This window comes from Cyphomyrmex costatus, unplaced genomic scaffold (genome assembly GCF_001594065.2).
Source record: "Cyphomyrmex costatus isolate MS0001 unplaced genomic scaffold, Ccosl1.0 scaffold921, whole genome shotgun sequence".
NCBI classification, from domain to species: Eukaryota; Metazoa; Arthropoda; class Insecta; order Hymenoptera; family Formicidae; genus Cyphomyrmex; species Cyphomyrmex costatus.
This window is the reverse complement of record NW_017280508.1, coordinates 47107-67680: the sequence shown is the minus strand read 5'-3', so window position 1 is coordinate 67680 and position 20574 is coordinate 47107. Positions and strand designations below refer to the sequence as shown.

General features: G+C 30.9%; 1 pseudogene; it reads right to left on the bottom strand.

Moving 5' to 3' along the window:
• Window positions 1–3212: 3212 nt before the first annotated feature.
• Window positions 3213–20171, bottom strand: LOC108781921 (uncharacterized; annotated as a pseudogene).
• Between the last annotated feature and the right edge of the window lie 403 nt (window positions 20172–20574).

The window sequence follows — 20574 nt, the reverse complement described above, 5'->3', positions numbered from 1 at the left end:
CTCTTCGGAATTCGTTAGGCCACAGTCAGATCTACACGATGAGTAACACATTTCGCATAGAACTGTCGGAAATCGGCCAGCAAATCACACATACCGTCTGAAAAGTGCCTTTTTCGGGACTAAAAAATTATTTAAAAAATTAACAAATATTTTTTATCATCAGAACTCTTCGGAATTCGTTAGGCCACAGTCAGATCTACACGATGAGTAACACATTTCGCATAGAACTGTCGGAAATCGGCCAGCAAATCACACATACCGCCTGAAAAGTGCCTTTTTCTGGTCTTAAAAATTGTTTAAAAATTAAACAAATGATTTTTATCATCAGAACTCTTCGGAATTCGTTAGGCCACAGTCAGATCTGCACGATGAGTAACACATTTCGCATAGAACTGTCGGAAATCGGCCAGCAAATCACACATACCGCCTGAAAAGTGCCTTTTTCGGGTCTTAAAAATTGTTTAAAAATTAAACAAATGATTTTTATCATCAGAACTCTTCGGAACTCTTTAGGACAGAGTCAGATCTAAACGATAAGTACCGTAAACCTTTCAGAACTGTCGAAAATCTGCCAGCACATCACGCTTATTGCCTGAAAAGTGCCTTTTTCGGGTCTAAAAAATTGTTTATAAATTTAACAATTATTTTTTTATGACTAGAACTTTTTGGAAAGTATTAGAATATATTGCTAGGTATATGAGAACTATCGCAATACTGATTGAACTCTTAAAAATGGGCGAATGTCTCGTCTTCGATTTCGCGAATGCCATTTTTTTACATTAATTGTTGTTTAAAAATTAAAATAGCAATGTTAATCGCTAGAACTCCTCGTAGAACTATGTATTTTTTAAAATGCTCCAAGATAATGTGGTTTTTGCCTTTATTTGATAAACTTTACTGTGCGTGAATCTGGCAAATCATTTTGTATAGTGGGTTTCTCGACTTTAATGACCGGAACTATTCGTTTAATCTATATAGAACTATAGAACTATTGAAAATGATCTCAGAACTCTTGACATTTTTTGATTTTCCACCAAGTGATATGCTAGCTTCACATACACCTGTAAGTATCATTAACAATTAGAGATTAGGTTATGTTTAGAAATAAATTTTTGTAAAATTATGTGAATCTTTTCTCTATTTCAGAAAAGTATTTACGTATTTATTTTCTTTTGTTCAAATGCATTTATTTCTTTAATAGGAAGATAGGAACAAATGATTCCAAAAATAATAAAAAAGAAAAGATCTTTTTATGAAAAGCAAAGATATAAATGACATCTTTGTCATTTATATTTTGCATTCAGTTCTTATATTTTTTCGTTTTGTAGCCCACGAAATGTGGATATTACGGCTGGCATATTGATGGATTGGGAACAAGTCTTCTACAATACCGTTGCTTTAAAATATTTAAAGAAGACATACACTTGTTACATGTCGATGACAGTAACGTTGTTACAATAAGTAAAATATTGTTAAATAAATCAAGTTTTTCACCTCTTATTGAATACTAATTTCAGTAATTGTAATTTGCATTATTTTACAGTTGAAAAGGATCAATCATCATCGAGACATATAACCGATTCAGATGACTATAACGAATCTATAATTATGGCAGTCCAATCAAGACCGGGATTGTATGATTACAGAATTCCTGTAAAAGAAAGGACACATTTAAAAAAACAAAGTTTATGGAACGAAGTACTCAACGTTGTAGGAGGTACGTTTAAAAGTTTTTATTATAAACAAATGTTTCTTTAAGTGTAATTACTATAAAGATATGAATATATCACTGATATATGAAGATATGAATAATGATAGATGGTATTAATATATACATCAGTTTCAATAAGAACTCAATAAAGTGAAATGTAGTCATGATTATGTCAGCTTAAATTATTTCCAATTAAGCATTACAGTATTTACATTTTTTTAATATAGGAAAAGATGTAGAGAGTGTACAAAAAAGATGGAAGCAATTTCGCGATTGTTACATAAAGTCAAAGCGGAAGATGAAGGAATATATTCCAAGCGGATCGGCTGCGCGTAGCACAAAAAATGCAAAATCAACATTTCGTTTATACGAACAAATGAAATTCCTTGATGATGTTCTGGATAAGTCAGTGTAAGTTATTTATAATAGATATTGAGAAAAGTATGTTTTTAAGTGAAATTTTCAATCAATGTATTAAAATAAAAAGTATGATAACCTAAAAATTTGGTAAATGTTGACCAAAAATAACAAATTTATTTTTGCTATAAAAATTTGTTTTTGTTTCGAATCTATCCATTGTAGTTTTCTATCGTATTTCCTACATAGTTACATAGTAGTCCATAAGAGATATTCTAAAATAATTAAATTAATTTGTGTTTATGTAGAACTGTTAGTAGTTTGCCGAAGAACACAAGCACAAACGATATTGCTGAAGACATTGAGTTCACAACTGCAAATCCTATACTGACGGTACCTCAACCGTTAACTTCCACTGATAGTCAGCAATCGCGAAATAGTGACCCTATGTCCCCGCCAAGACACCAACGACAGGCATCAAAAAGTAATTTTTTCAATTATTTATTGGTGCTTGCTAATATAATAAAGAAAGTTATCAAAGTTTTTCAATCATTTATTGTTTTTAGGATCGAGAAGTAATGACAGCAGTGATATAAGAGCAGCAATTTGCTCAGCTCTTGAAAGTGAGTCTGTAAAAAAGGATGCAGTGGATGGATTCCTGCTTCAAATAGGAGATCGTCTACGAGCCCTCCCAATACGCGACAGACATCAATTTGAAATACAAATCTTGTCCCAACTTTTCGATTTAGAACAAAAATTGAGCTCAGTTTAATGACATGTTTGTACAAATGTTACATTTACATTTGTTCTGTAATTTGTTATTATTTACATTAATTTTATATATATATATGTATATGTATGTATGTTTCACGAGTTTCAATAAATTTTCTAAAGCCAGTTGTGTGTCCACAATGCTTGTTTTCCTACTGGATTGCTCGATGATTAGTCTTGTCACCATATTGGCTGCGATGTTAGCACTGTCAGTACAATAGCCAATACGGTGGCAAGAATCTAATCCACCAGGAAAACAAGCATCGTGTGCCGCAGGCCTAAATATATTTTATAAATAAAACATATAATTTTCAAAAGCAGTATATATATATTTTATAATAAATACATCATTTCATTAATATATTAAAAATCATTATTTATTGCCTTCTTCCACTGAAAAGATGTTGCACCAACATCCATAAAAAAATTAGAAAATGCATTTCGAACTTTAGTACCATTATTATGCAGTTGTTCTGTACAAACTGGAAATGCATTTAATCCTTCAGACTGAATATTATTATCTTCAGAACTTAAATGCGCATATATGCTTCTGAAATACATTTTTTCTTCCTGTATTATTATAAAATTGTGAAGTGCTACTGTTGCTTGAATTATGCTTTTTACTGTTACAATGTTTGCAATTATCGGCTTTCTATAAATCCGCCACCTCGCTGCCAGAATGCCGAAGGTACTCTCCACTACTCGTCTTGCTCTGCTGAGCCCATAATTGAAAACTTTCTTTTTCAAGTCTAGATTGCTTATTCGAGGATATGGCCTCATCATGTATGATGTTAATGGGAAAGCTTCGTCTGCCAGTAATACATAAGGCAATGCAGATCCGTTAGTTTCTATTGCTGTAGCATTAGGTAAGTGAAAACGACCTTCATCAAAATATTTGCCCATAATGCTGTCCTTAAAAACTCCTCCGTCACTATTCCGACCTTCTGCACCAATGTCGACCATAGTAAATCGATAATTAGCATCACTAATCGCCATTAAATTAATGCTATGGCGTCCTTTGTAATTATAATGAGACGATCCACTGTTTGGTGGAGCCTGTAATAAAAATATATTTAATGTCACATTACTAATACATACAAAGCCTTCCCAGTCAGAAATGTAGAGTTGATTCAAAGTTGGTTCAACATCGATACGGTTGACAACTGGTTGAGTCGATATAAGATCGATATTCCTGCAATATTGACATAGTTGAATCGACGTCGAATCAATGGAAAACTAATATCGACATTGATTTGACGTTGAATCAACAACCTATACTCTATAGTAAGAAATTAACTATAGGTCGGTATTCATAGTCAGTTCTTATTTGAAGACTGTCTTAAGTAATGCCTTAAGACGCGAATGCAGCCCTTCGATTGGTTCGTGACATCTTAAGACTGTACTTAAGACGATCTTGAATATAAAAAAATTGATTATGAATACCGGCCTATATATATTATAATTATATTATTGGTAGCGTTCAGCAGACTCGCGCGTGCGCGACTGTTGCGGAGCGGATCTGCGAATGCTCATTGCTATCGCGTGTACGTGTGCGTGCGTGCGTGCGTGCGTGCGTGCGTGCGTGCGTGCGTGCGTGCGTGCGTGCGTGCGTGCGTGCGTGCGCGCGCGTGTGTGTGTGTGTGTGTAGTAGAAAAAAATTTCTATTTGGATCCGCATTTTAAAACGTGCCATAAGCGGCGCTGCTCGTATGACCAACACACGTTCCTCGAATCCTAAACTCTACATCACGGAGTAATAAGAAGGAGATCAAGCTCAAGCGGTCGGCCATGAAAAAGATGGGCTCGAAACACGGTGTTGGAAAAGCGCTGTATAGAAGAACTGATCCGAGCGCGCCTGTCGGAGAAAATTGTGAACTAGGTTTTTTTTCGTATGCGCGCGAAAACGTGTTACGTCGTGTTAAGTGTTTGTGCGTCGTAAAGTGTTATAACAATTCTTGTGCTCAGATCCTAATGCTGTACAAGATTCCAATATTTCTTGTTGGTTTTGATTTGGTATGTATTCAATAAATAAATATTAAAATTCGTGTATAAAAATAATATGTATAACAAATATTATGTATAACAAATAATAAACTTGAGGAGAAACTGCTGTTTAATCTACTAGACTAATGAAATTCAACTTTGTTACTTCTTATTTGAGAGTAATATTTTATTAATATTTTTTAGATATTTATCCAAATATGCCTAACTGCATAGTTCCTTATTGTAAATGTGGAAGCGGTGGAAAAAGCCTATTTGCACCGCGAACGGTAAGAGGAAATAAATAAATATATATATACTAATTGATTTAAATATAAAATTGTATGTATGCAAAATAATGTGTGCTTTCCAACAAGCGACACAGATAACACGAGCTGCGTTACTTATGCACTGCGAGTAATGTAAATAGTATTTCATTCTTATTGTTCACCGAATATTAAACTAGAACAAAACGCTATTTGCAATACTTGCAATGAATAACGGAACATAGCCACGGTGTTACACAATTGTATCAATACATCTTTGTTGTTCGCGAATGTTAAAAAAGGATGAGATGATTGTATTATATACTGTGTATCCAGGGAATGGAAGTAACTCGTTACTTGTAACGAAGTTACAGTTACAAGTTACTTTTTTGGTAACTGCGTTACTTTCTTTTTTTGGTAACTGTAACGGTAACGAGTTACATTTTTTGGGTAACGGTAACGAAATTTACAGTTACTTTTGTCGTTACTTTGCACACGATTGAACACGGTTCGATTGGATACATGCTATTTATAGCTCTTATCAATAAGACTTGAAAGCCCTTAGACATTCGGCCGTTATGATTCAGTAATTATTTTACACTTCTATCTTCTATGTAATACATAGGACATACAAATATTTCAGTTTGCTGCATATTTTACAGGTTTTAGAATTACAAAAGTGTGTTTAAAAAAAATTAAAAAATAAATTAAGTAATAGTAAAATGAAAAGGGCTATGAACCCAAAAGCGAAACAGTTTAAAAGACGATGACAATAAATGTCGAAACGTCGTTTGGTTTTATCTTGTTTTATCTATGTATTGTTCTAATATATATTTATACATTTAATTACATTGTCATCGTCGTTCTTATCGGAAATAAACTGTTTCATTATTGGCTCGTAACCCTTCTCATTTTACTTTTATTTAATTTATTATTTGAGCCATTCTACATTGTTTTTTTTTTTTTTTAAATAAAACTATATATTTGTCAGTATTACATATAAAAAAAAAATGCAAAAGTACATTTTTAAATTGATTTTAAAAAAGTAACGGAAAAGTAACGAAAAGTTATTTTTCAAGTAACGGTAACTGTAACGAGTTACTTTTAAAAAGCGATAACTGTAACTGTAACTAGTTACATTTTTTACTCGGTAACGAGTAACTGTAACTAGTTATTTTTAAAAAGTAACTTTCCATTCCCTGTGTGTATCGCTTGTCGAAAGGCACACTCTGTTACATGTGACATGTAAAACGATTAGGGCCCAGTTAGAAAAGGTTCTTTTTTATAAAGCTTCTAATCTTAATTAGAATTGAAAAGGGATAAAAGAAGAAGTTGAACTTCAGTTAAGAGTTAACCATAAATATTGTGAAAATGGACCTATGTCATTTGTATTGCAAAATACATTTCTGATCGAGACCTCAAAAGCCCATTCTACATTGGTCGTATCGTAGGCGTCGCAAGTCACAAATTTGTTGCAACAACCAATCCGATGTGTCAATTTGAAGTCTCACGACGCTTACAATGCTACGATACGACCAATGTAGAATAAAAACCGATATTTCATGTGTCGTACGATACATCGGGCTAATAGTTATTTTATTGTATGTTTTAATATTTCTAGCCTGAAATGCTTGAAACTTGGAGTTTGGCAATTCCGCTTAATGGGAAAGTACTAACAAAAGAGCATAAGGTATGTGAACGCCACTTCATGGAAGATGATATTAACAGGGAATTTGTGCATAAATTAACGGATGGTACAATATTTCGGCTTCCAAGAAAAAAGCCAATGCTAAAAGATGGAGCTATTCCATGTATTTTCCCCGAGCCTCCAATTCAACAGATAAACATTTTAAAAAAAAGACAAACATATATGAACAATCGCATATCTCTCTCTCTCATTCTGTTCTCAATGAGAAATTTCTTAATGAAAATAATTATGATAACATAATACAAATGATAGATAAGATACCATTACCCTCCGAATTCTGGATTGTGACTGTGCTTCCCATGGCAATCATTTTTAATGAATGGACTAAAGATTTAAAGGAAACACGTATTCATATAAAACTAGAAAATAATATGTCATTTATTGTAAGTCTTAGTTACATACTATTGAAATATAACAATGCCTTATGGGCCTTCTACAATAAGCCATAAGTCATAAATCGGAAGTAAGAAACTAAAAATTGACGACTGTGATTGGTCATTTCTAGCTTATGACTTATGATTTGTGACTTACGGCTTATTGTAGAAGGCCCATTATATATATTAAGCATAAAATGAAATATTAACAACAAAATAACTTTTATTGACGTGTATTTATCGTGAACAGGTGCACATGGGAAACCGAAAATTGATAGTAGATGGTCCGAATACTATCACCAATGTGTCAGATTTATTAAAATTATTACAAACCGTTTCCAAATTCTTACCATGTAATGCAAGTGACAAAGACAGGTAATTGTGAATAATTTATTAGTAAATGAGTTTCAATATAAAAAAAGTTTCAGTATAAAAAAAGAGACAATACTAACGACAATAAAACCGTGAACTATGTCATTAAATAACTATTATTAAAAATAATTTTAGAGCACAAGACTGCAAAGGGTACGTTCTTCTTAAAGATAGCCACATAAAAGGTCCACAAAGGAAAATTTGTCTTCCATGCAAAAAATTTGTTAATAATATAAATAGAAAGAAAAGAAGATCTGAAAAGAAGAAGCAGGCAATAAAGAATATTTCTTTCTCTCTGCGTCAGCGATATAAGAATGTGAATCGTCAGAATAGTCGGCTTCAGTTAAAGGCGTGTCACGCATACAGTGAATGAAACTATTATTAATTTTAAATTGTACATGTTACAGAAATAATTCTTTTATTGCAGATTGAAAAATTTAAGAGCATGATCGAAACAATGAGAATAAAATGCATAAACGCCGACAAGAATGCAGTGCTTAACGCCATTGCAAAATTGCCTGAAAAGGAACAGTTGGCTGTAAAAGCAAGTTTTGCAGCAATGCACTGCTGATCGAGCAGTGGAAGGAGATACACAACAGAATGGGTACTTGAATGCTTACTTTTAAGAATAAAAAGTAAAAAAGCTTACAACCATTTGCGAAAGCATAAAATACTTACGTTACCTTCTGTACAGACTTTAAGTAAATATGTAAAAATTATTAAAGGGGCGTACGGATTTCAGCAGGTAGTATTTAAAGCTATAAAAATTAAGACTGCAAGTATGCCATCTGAAGACGTTCGTGGTATGTAATTATGTTTACTGATTACAATAAATAATACGCTATATAAAGTACGCAATAAATTATGTTTGTAAATTTACTTTTAGGTGTACTGTTGCTTGACGAGATGAAGTTATCAAAGACATTATCTTTTAATGAAGAAAATCTTCAGTTAGAAGGATTCACTGATTTGGGCGAACATACCCCACAAATACAAAAAGACAAAAAAGGCGATCATGCCTTAGTACTTATGTTCCAACCTTTTAAAGGACATTGGGTACAAACATTGGGATGTTTTCTAAGTTGTGGGTGTGCACGCGGGATAACACTGCATAAAATTGTGATAGAATGCATCATACTAGCAGAAGAAGCTGGTTTGCGCATTGATGCTGTAACTACAGACGGTGCTACATGGAATAGAACTATGTGGAATATGTTCGGAGTTACGGATGAGCAAATCAGTATTGAACATATTGTCAATAACAAGCGTCGTCTCTGGTTTTTCTCCGATTTTCCACATATCATAAAATGTATACGAAACTTCTTCACGAATCATTCGAAATACAGTGAAATTTATGTAAAACTATTATAAACGTAATAATTACTTTCATAAACTTGTTTCATATTTCTTACTTGCTTTATACATTTATAGACTCCAGATGGATTCGTATCTTTAAAGCACTGGTATGCTGTTTTAGAAGTTGAGGATACAACTTCATATAAAGTTAAATGTAATTATAAATTACGAAAAGAACACATTCAACCAAAATATTATCAAAAAATGAACGTGTCATTAGCCTTTCAGGTTTGTAAATAATTTATTTTGTACTGTACTAATTGTAAGTATTGCACCTTCTTGTTACATAACAATTATTATATTAAAGAAAATTGTTTCTGTTTCTTATATGTTACAGTTCTTTGGAATGTCGGAAATCTTTGAACTATTTAAGGATTATCATAAGGATCTAAGAGACTGTGAAGGAAACATAAAATTTTGCCGTAGGATGAAAAATCTCATTCACGCTATGAACAGTCGGACTCCAGTATCAGCTCTGGCATGTGGAAATGACAGTTGGAAAGTACATCGATAAATATAAAAATAATTACTTGTTTTGAATTAATAATATATCACAGATATGTCAAAAATAAATATATTTCTGGGAAATATGCTTACAAATTTTCTTATAGGTAATATCAGACTTTATTCCTTACTTGGAAGAATGGCAACGCACCTGTGTCGAGAAAGGATTGCAATTTATGTCAACGAATTCCTATTACGGGTTATTAATTTCATTGAAAGCCACTCTGGAGATTTGCACTTTTCTCGTTCAGGAATGTAATTTTAAATATATCATGACAGCAAGATTGAACCAAGACAGCTTGGAGGTATGTAAATGCATAACATAAAAAACTTTACATGTACAAGTCGCATAATTAGGGCATATATTAGTCGAATATATTAAACTCCAAATACACTACTCAACAAAATTAAAGGATCACTTGGTCCACCCTGCAAAAATAGGCAAACTTTGAGATAGAATAACTTCGTCAAAAATCATCGTATCGAGATGTTTAAAAAAGTATTTTAAAGCTTGAAGTCTCTACTTTTCAGACCTGTACTTCAAAAAACGGTCTTACTGATATTTCGTGAAGTTGCAGAATCATAAATAAAAGTGTGTCAAACCTAAAAAATTTTTACAAAATTTGCCAAGTTCCACGGAGCCAAATAAAAATTGTGCACAAATGCAATTTACATGACTTAAAAGGGCGAATCTTTATCTTTAATTTGCTTTTTTACAAAGCTCCGTACGATTTTTTTTCACCGAGTTATTTAACGTTTAAGTAAAAATGGCCTTTTTATTTCAACGTTGAATAACTCGGTGAAAAAAAATCATACAGAGCTCAACAAGAAAGCAAATTGAAGGCAAAGATTCACTCTTTCGAAAGCTGTAAACCGCATTTGTGCACAATTTTTACTTGGCTCCGTGGAACTTGGCAAATTTTGTAAAAAATTTTTAGGTTTGACACACTTTTATTTATGATTGTGCAACTTCACGAAATATCAGTACGACCGTTTTTTTAAGTACAGGTCTGAAAAGTAGAGATTTCAAGCTTTAAAATGCTTTTTTAAACATCTCGATACGATGATTTTTGACGAAGTTATTCTATCTCAAAGTTTGCCTATTTTTGCAGGGTGCAACAAGTGATCCTTTAATTTTGTTGAGTAGTGTATTTTATCTTGATAGTATTGTTAGAACATTTACATAATTATTTACGTTTGAGTGAAGTAATAGAAATAAAAAAATGTTCTTTATTTTCTATTTTCGTAGCGCTTCTTTGGTATGATGCGAGAGAGCTGCGGTTCAAACGATCATCCTGATTCCAAGGTTTTTATTCAAATGTATCGGTTAATTTCAACATATTCCCTTGTGGAGCCACCAAAAGGATGTAATGTATCCGGAGTTGATGTATTCAAAGCTCTTTTAGATATGAAAAATATGGAAAACCATGTTGATTATAGACAACAATGGGAAGCACGAATAGATTCTATCCTTGATTCAGAATGTGGATCAGATTGTCTTTCTGATGCAGTATCATTAATCGATCATAATTACTATCAGTCTGATCCATGGGAATATGAAATTGCTTATATTTCAGGATATATTGCTCGAAAAGGATTGCGATTTGCAAAATTTGTAACTCTGAAAAAAGAAGAAGTATGCAAAAATTGTCAATCCACTCTTATTTTATCGGCCATGGATACAATTCCTGAAAATCACAAGCTAATTGATTTAAGAAGTAAGGGTTATTTGTTGCATCCATCTTTTAAATTATTAAAACTTATACAAATTCTAGAAAATGTTATTGTCAAAGCTGTTCAAAATAATAACATTAATTCAAACATCATTTTCCAAGTGACGGATGCTCTCGAACAAACATCCCCTTTTCTTCCATTAGTTGGATGTGAAGATCATAATACGTTATTAACGCGTCGAATTATAATCTTTTTTATTACAACAAGAATGCAATTCATTTGCAAACAAGCTAACAAAAATAATAATGAGCAAGAAATGACAAAAGAAAAGAGAAAAGCAGCTAAGCTGGTTAATACTGTACAACACGAAAAAACATCTAATAAAAGTTCAATAAAAAGAAGTGCATCTCATGCTAAGTTTGACAATAAACTATTGAAGTTAGATAATCCGCAAAGATTAGTTTTAAAACAATTACAAAACACATAATCAAACTTTAAAAGATATATGTTACTAAAACATTTTTTATTGTTGTATACATGTACAAATTATATATCGATTGTTGCATGAATAAAAATATATTTCTGTTTTATACTAATAATTATATGTGTATATACTTATTCATATTTAATAAACAATTTTTATGATTTTAATTTAATGTTTCATTTTCAAATTTATTAATTTATATGTATCTTCAAATTTCTTGAGCTTCCATAATTATAATTTGTCAACAGATTTTAAAAGTTCCACAAATTGTTCTTTACTAATAAGAATAATATTTTCTGACAGTGGAACAATTTTTTTATCCTCAACATATACTTTCACAGATAAATTATTAAATATAACTACTCTTTTTGAGATAAAAGTATCATTTTCTACTTTTTGAAAACCAAAGAAAAACTCATTTCCCTTTGTATATGCCCAATTTTTACATGGCAATTCTATAGTGTGTAATTGATTCTGCAAAGATTTAAAATTAAAATAGTTTAACTTTGCCATTCTTCAATCTGGATCGACTTAAAGCAAAAGATCCAAAATTACGTCGACTTGAATAAACCTTATGTCCTGCCTGCAAAAATATTTTATGCATGTAATTTAATTTTGTAGTTTTTTAAGATGTATAATTACCACATGTAGCAAATTTACTTCAAGTTACATAGTAATTACATATAATATTAAAAACTTACTCTACATATTAAAACTTACTCTTATACGATTACTTCGTGATATTAATAATGAACTGATTCACTCCCTTTATTAACTCTGTTTATTTTATATATATATATATACATATATACATATAAATGTTCAATTCTCTTTATTAAAAATACCTCTGTGATTAAAAATAAATGAAATTTCCACCGAAACACATCGAAATGTAGGTATATATATATATATATATATATATATAGCTATATATATATGCTATAACATACAGCCATGTTGGAATTAGGGCTGCGCACAATGGAGGAATAGATATTAGATATTAAAATATTATAACCTATCAGAATCGTGTATTCCGGTGTAATTGGTACCTGATGGGTTAATATTTTATTATTCAATATCTGTACCTCCATTGTGCGCAGACCCTTACTTCACCATGCATGCAGCGAGTCACGTGACATGTTACGTCACAAAACTCACGAAACTTCGACAAATCTCGTTGAATGGTTCGTCCAGGGCTACGTTCGGAAACATCACCCGAGTGCCCCAGTATATCGTCTTATCCTCGTTTAACATGGGTGAACAACAAGGATAAAACGATACACGGGGGTACTCGGGTGATGTTTCCGAACGCAGCCCAGGGCGGATTGTTTGATGTTCTTTTGCTTTGGTCCGGTATAAAATATTGCATCAGCTTCATTTTTCGAGTTTCTACCGAGAGTGGCGATCGATCAAGTTTATCTCGTGCTGGTGCATATGAACTGTGTTTATATTAATCATTTGACTCTCATCCTTCTTATCATAGTTGGTAAGTCTATATATGCTACTTTTTATTATTGTATGCTTTCCTTTTAGAGGACACACTCGACACAAATATCGTTCTATCTCTATCATTCGTTGAATATCAAGACGAATAGAATAACGTTTATGTCGAGAGGTTATGCCCTCTAAAAGGAAAGTATATTATTTTTAATAATTTCCTCTCTTTGATGTTTGATGTACCTACTATATAATATTTTTTAAATAGTTAATTATTTTTCATCTTTTTGTTCTAATCTCTCTTTTATCCTGTTTATCTAGAGATAACTGTCTTTGCAACTTGAAGTCCAAAGAAATATACGAATAAGAGTCCTGCAAATACACTTGAAATAAGTACGTGTTAAACTTTTACCATTCATTTGTAACACTTTTATATACAGTTTTATTACAATATGGATCTCGATAATACTAAGCGTGTAAGTACTATTTTTTATACTTAAAGTACCTTTACTAAAATTTAGATTTTTGTTATTTATTTTTCAAATTTTTGTTTATAACAATAAAGATATAATAAGTATAATATGTAAATAATTTATAAAAATGTATTGCTTAATTAAAATAGAATGTTGTAAACACAACTTACATATATGTATAAAGTATGAATATTTATGAGTTTTATATCCTTACAATCTCTAAAGCCCAAGACACAATGCGACGGAATAGCGACAGCGATAAGTTTCAACTTATCAGAAATCGAATACACCGGAATACACATTTTTGATAGGTTGAAACTTATCACTATCGCTATTCCCTCGCATTGTGTCTTGGGCTTAAGTTGATACTTTTTTATGAAGCATGAACAAAATTTTGAAAAAATGGATGTCAGTGCAACTATATCCAAAACAAAATCATCATTTTTATCTTGGTTTTTTATCTTCCATATGCTATTGTTATTATAACTACTTTTATTTTTAATATATATTTGAAACTGAAATGATGAAATGATGAAACTGAAAATGAAAATATTGATATGATTTTTGAGAATGATGAGCAAAAGGAAAATTATATAATATTAGCTTTAAAAGATTGGGCTTCATCAGGTGGTGTTATTTCTATATCTAAAATAGATGAATTGCTTGCAAAGCTTCGACCTGTATTTAATAATTTGCCTAAAAGTTATAAGAGTTTACTGAAAACTAGTAATGTACACATTATACAATTAGAAAATGGAGGACAATTTTGGTACAGAGGAATTCGAAATTATTTAGATGGACTTAATTTAACAGATTACTTGCAAATAAAAGAAAAAATTGAAATAGATGTTAATACTGATGGACTTCCACTTTTTCGGAGTTCAAAGAAAAAATTTTGGCCTATTTTAGGATATCTCGTAGGAACTAGAAATGAACCATTTATTATTGCTATTTATTTTGGAAATTCTGACCCCAATAATGTACAAGAGTTTTTACAAGATTTTATTAACGAAGCTGAAAATCTAATGACTAATGGTTATGTGCAAAATGAAAGAACTTATGACTTCGTCATCAGACATTATATTCTTGATGCTCCAGCTAGAGAATTAATAAAATGCTATATTGGTCATAATGGATATGCTTCTTGCGAGAAATGTACGGTATGAGGAGAACGATTTGATCATAGACAGACGTATATTGATCTACACGCTCCCTTGAGAACCGATGAAAGTTTTAAAAATCAATTACAGCCTCGCCATCATAAAGGAATATCTCCTCTTCTTCAAATTGATACGAAAATGGTTTCTCAATTTCGGTTAGAGCCCATGCATTTGGTATATGAAGGCATGTTTAAAAGATTACTGGAAGTATGGAAGAATTGGATAACTCCATGGAAATTGCATTGGACTGTTGTAAACACAATATCTGATAAACTGGTTCGACTAGCTCCTTCCTGCCCTCAGGATTTCAATAGAAAACCAAGATCTTTAAATGAATTACCGTTTTACAAGGCAACAGAATTCCGTCGGTTGTGCTTATACGATGGTATTGTAGTCTTTGCTTCAAATATTGATAAAAATATTTATAAGCATTTTTTATTATTGCATTGTGGAATTTATATTCTTTCAAGTCTAATTCTTTATAAAACTTTGAACAATTTGGCAAATACTCTACTCAGGACTTTTATCGAACACTCGGTCACACTATTTGGAAAATAATTCGTGGTGTATAACGTTCACTCCCTTTGTCATTTGGCACAAGAGTGTGATAAACACGGTTATTTAGATACTTTCAGTGCATTTCGTTATGAAAACAAATTGAAAACAATTAAAAGTAACCTTAAATCTGGTTTTCAACCCATTCAACAAGTAGCTAAACGTGAGATAGAACGAAGCAACACAAAAATTGTACTGTTAGATTCTGAGATTAATAAAATTATTCTTTTTAAAAAACGAAATGAAGATATGGATGAAGATATGAATGGTAAACAATTTAGAAAAATTTCAGTAAATAGTGTCACTTTTGAAGTAAATAAAAGATATTCATGCTTCAAAACAAGTACAGGTGAAATTGTTGTCCTGAGAAATATCATTAATAGACAGTGTAATGTCATTTTTGTTGGAAATATTTTTACAAATATTTCTGATGTGTATACATATCCTTTATCTTCCCGTGAACTTGGTATTGTAAAGGTGTCTGAATTAAATCAGAAAAGATTGGAGTTTACTTTAAATGATATTATTGCCAAATGTTGGTTGATTTCTATAAAAGATGAATATGTTTGCATACCTTTACTTCATACCATATTGTTTTATAAATAGCACATATCAAATATCTTATGAAATAAACCGAGAAATTTTTATGTTTTCTACATTATATATCTATGTAAGTTTCTTGTTTATTGTAAGCTTATTTATTACATAATGATATATTATAATTAAAATATTATTTTTTAATTGTATGTAAAGAAAAGAAAATTCTGATGAAAAGTAAATACATATTAATTGTTTTTTTCAGTTTGTCGTTGTGAAATTTATAAACGAAGATGATGATTGTGATGAGGAAGATGATACTGTATTTGAAGTGGCTCTTACCAAATGGCTAGAAGGAAAATTAGATAATAAAATGATCACCAAAATTTCTTGGCCTCCTAAATCTGAACAGAGTATTGCACTTAAGAAAGAATTGAATGCACGTCCTTCATGGCCGGTTTATAATGTTATTGTTTTAAAATTATATGGTATATTGTTTCTTATTATATGTATTTTTCGTGTCTTCTATAAATTAATTATAACGATAACGACTCCTTTTATCTCCTTATGAGCATAGGACGTCTATAGACCTCTTTTGTCCGAGGCCTATATTCGTTTCTCGAATCAGATTGTTTTTCGGATTTGTGGGTGATTGGTCCACAGAATCCTACCTCAGTCAGATATTAGAGACAAATATCTACTGATATGTATACTGATGTATAGGACCTACAGTTTAACGCCGAATCCGAACGGCGCTGATGATCATAGATCTTTTGATCACCAGGTGGAGCCATTTTTTGGCTCATTAAACGCGAAAAATCATCGCGTTTGGGCGCACGTGGGATTGAACTCGGGTCTACAAATCGCGAGTCAATCGCACAGAGCGGTGAGCCACTCGACGCCACATAAATTAATTATACTACTTTTTAATTGTATTTTGTAGATACACTTTTGAATGCACGGAATGGATATATTTTATCTTCTAACTATGAAACAGAAAATGAATTTGGTCGTGGTAAACGTAAAAAAGTTAAGCATTACTTTTCAGATGAGGACTCTTTCTCGACAATAAAGACAAACAACAAAAGAATGAAAAATATTTCATTTTCTGATGATTCAGATTTTGGAGAAGAGGATAGTACTAAACAGCAGTTTGGATGTAAACGAAGTGCTCCTTCTCCACCGCTTATCTCTTTTCAATCACAAAATAATGAAATTGAAAAAGAAACTGATTATAGTAAAATGAAAAGAATCGAAATATTACAAAAAGATAATAAATCAGAAAAAAGGAATGACAAAAAATTGACATCTCAAAATATGAAATGTAAAAATGATCTGCTTAGAAAAATACATCAAGCAAAAAGGAAAACTTCAGTTATAGATAACAAGTTTAAAATAATAGAGACTGCAAGACAAGAACAAAAATCTTTGAAAAAAGGCAATGTAAGTAAATCAAATTAAGTTCTGTTATATATATATATATATATATATATATATATAGTGATATAAGTAATTTAGTTGATGTAAATTTGATATTTCTGACTCTTACACGCCCCCGTTTTTCATTGTTTTAAACCTCAAGATCTCCTTTACTATTATTAAATTTTGTTTAATACTTTTATAGAGAAAGTTACTATCAAAAAAGTCTACTGTAAAAGAAAATATTGATCTTAATATTTTGCAACAAGACTTTTCGAAAGTTCAGGATACGGAAAATGTTTCATCTGCAGATAATACATCTGAAAAGACAAGCGAAAGATCGATAAGTATAAATACACCAAGTACCTCTAAAGATAATTGTATTTATAAACATAGTACATTTAGTGATACATCAATACACAACAAATCTGTAGCAGAATCACGTGAAATGAATCCAATTACTGCTCATGTGACAGCATTTACCTCTACACCTTGTTCATCTAGATCAGGTAAAGTTACTACATTAAAAAATATTTTTCTAAATAATAATGTACATACGTACAATATAATATATGTATAGTATATACATATATTACAATACAGTGCGTATTAAAAAAGTCAAATATTGAGATATAAATATCTCAATTATACATACATATATGTATGTAAATTATGTAGTATATATATATGTATCTTACAGATAGTTTATCGTCAAGTGTATCAGAAGTTTTTGATACGAAGAAAAAGATTTCCAGTGAAAAGATGTATATACTAAACCAAGAAATTAGTAGTAAATTAGATATGGTTATTATGAACCAATGCAGGTTAAATCGTTATCTTCTTCCACATGAAGAAAGAATAGTAAGGCCAGCAAATCTTCCAGCACTTCCATTGATAACACAGGAGGAATTACAGTTTTAACTACTAATTGCTGCTGTCAAAGTAATTATATTTTATTTCGTTACTTTTTACATTTATAATTAAATCTATTGTAATTATGAGATGCTATTATTATTTGAACTATGTTTTCTGCTGTTGTAATGCAATTATCAGTGATGCAATTTCTATAAATTCGTCACCTCACTGCTATCATGTATTACCTCATCATGTATGGAAACCCAGTCAGAAATGTTGAGTTGATACGACATCGAATCAACATCGAAAACTGAATGTCGAAATTCTAATCGATTCGACGTCGATCGTGTATAAAATATCAACGACTATTCAACTATCATTTCGACGTCGATTTAAGGTCGAAAATCGAAATTAAGTTGAAATAAGGTTAATTTTATTTTTTCAGTAAGAATGTACTACATATATTGAAGGAAAAGAACCAATTTTATTTTTTTCTAAAATAAAATTTTTTTTATAAACTATATTAAAAGAATACACCACTTATATAACCGAAACAAAATATAATCGAAAACAAATTTTGATATATGTATAATATAAAAAATAAAAGTTTCAAATATAATCATATAATAATAGTTCCAGTGCGTGAGATAAACTATTCATTCTTTACTCTTCTTCCCAAACTGCCGTCATCTTGGCGCCGCCAAGGAGCTTGCTTCAACCATGATGAAGTTGCTGAAGCAATTTCTGGAATTTCTGCTTCCGGTCTTTTATCTAGAACGGCACCTATTAACATACAAGTTTTACATATTTTATTAAAAAGAAACTATAAGTAAGAAATTAAGATATTTACAGAAAATATTTGTTTTTTAGATGCTTACATTCTATTGTATGAATAAACCAATACAAAATTTTGTCAAATTGTAAAGTAGTATTGAAAAAGTAATTTACAGTTGTTCAAGAACAAGATAGTTAAATGGAATAATTTAGTATATTTGTAATATTACTTAAATAATATAATAATTTATTTATAATCATAGAGATTTTTTTTTATTTTTATATATATTAATACAATATAAAAATTTCAAATAAGATCATAATATCAATATTTGCTTTTATTTTGAATAATTTATAATGTTAAGGTTATTACCTTGAACAACTTCGTATAAAGTTAACTTCTCAAAACATTTTTTAGACTGATTTGAACCACCTTTCAAAGAAAATGTAGATGCCAGTGTATTTGAAATGAGTTTCTTCAGTACTTTATATGTTGCTTTCTTAGTATTATCTTTAACCCTTTGCGGCATAGTGACACTCCTGAGTGTCACCTTTTTCTGTACACTTTTTTACATTTTTGAAACACTATTTAATTAGTTTTAATGACAAAAAGCATATAAAATGTATTAGAGAACATCCCTTCATAGAAATAAAAAAGAAAACAAAGGTTATTGTTAATTAATTGAACGTTATAAATAAATTAAGAAAAATGTAAAGAAAAATGTATGCTCAAAGGGTTAAGACCAATTACTTGACTCATGTAACAGATCTGCAAAATATTAATATTTAAATTAGAGGAATGAATATGAAAAATAACTTTAAAATATTAGAAGAAAAAACATTTACAGTTGCTCCTGCGTTATCATCTTTCGATAAATATTTTTCGATTCAATTACAAATTAGATAATAATTAGTAATTAATTGATTAATTTTATTGCGTATGTAATTAATTACCCATCTTTAATTTATCATGAAAAAACATCTTTCAACTTACTTGTAATTCTACGTGCTTGCCATCAATACAACCAATACAGTTGGGATAATTCCAAAGACGGTCAAAATCTGCAGCAATATTTTGCCAATTCTTTACATTATCTTCAGGAAAAACTATCTCCTTTAAAACATTCCATATAGCGTTGCAAGTCTCCGTATTATTTTTGAAACAGTGTTGTGGGCAACACGAAAGGCATATGATATTGACATCATGCTGTCTCCCGAAGCTAGATAGCGGAGTGTAATATGTAAACGTGTTTCAGGAGGAATTGATTCGCGAACGACAGACTGCTTCGTAATTAATGGACCAACTAATTCCAATAATTTTGTAAATGTAATTGAATCCATTCTGAAGTAATACGAAATTTTGTTTCATCTTCAAGCTCCATTTCTTTGACGAGATTTTCACTATCTCCTTGTGAAACGTCGATGTAAATATAGGTCGTACCCAAAATTGATGTTGTTTACCTTTTCCTTTATTTTTTTCATCTTCATACAATGCACACAAAAACAAGATTTTTCGATGCAGTATTTTTTGTTTAAAAGGATTACTTTGTTTAAATTTCTTCATTAATGCAAAAATTGCTAACAATGGGCGCGTTCAGTGGACTCAATAGTTGAGTGAGCGCTCACTACTACTGGTGCATTCTTCTAGATTAAAAATTATGATTGGATGATCTAAAAGAATACACCAATAATAGCATTGATCAATGCGATTTCTGTGATATAATTGATTTTATGTCTTTTGTCGACCAACTTGAGACATACTCAATTATTCGAACTAATGTACATACTTTCACCTGAAGAAGTGATAG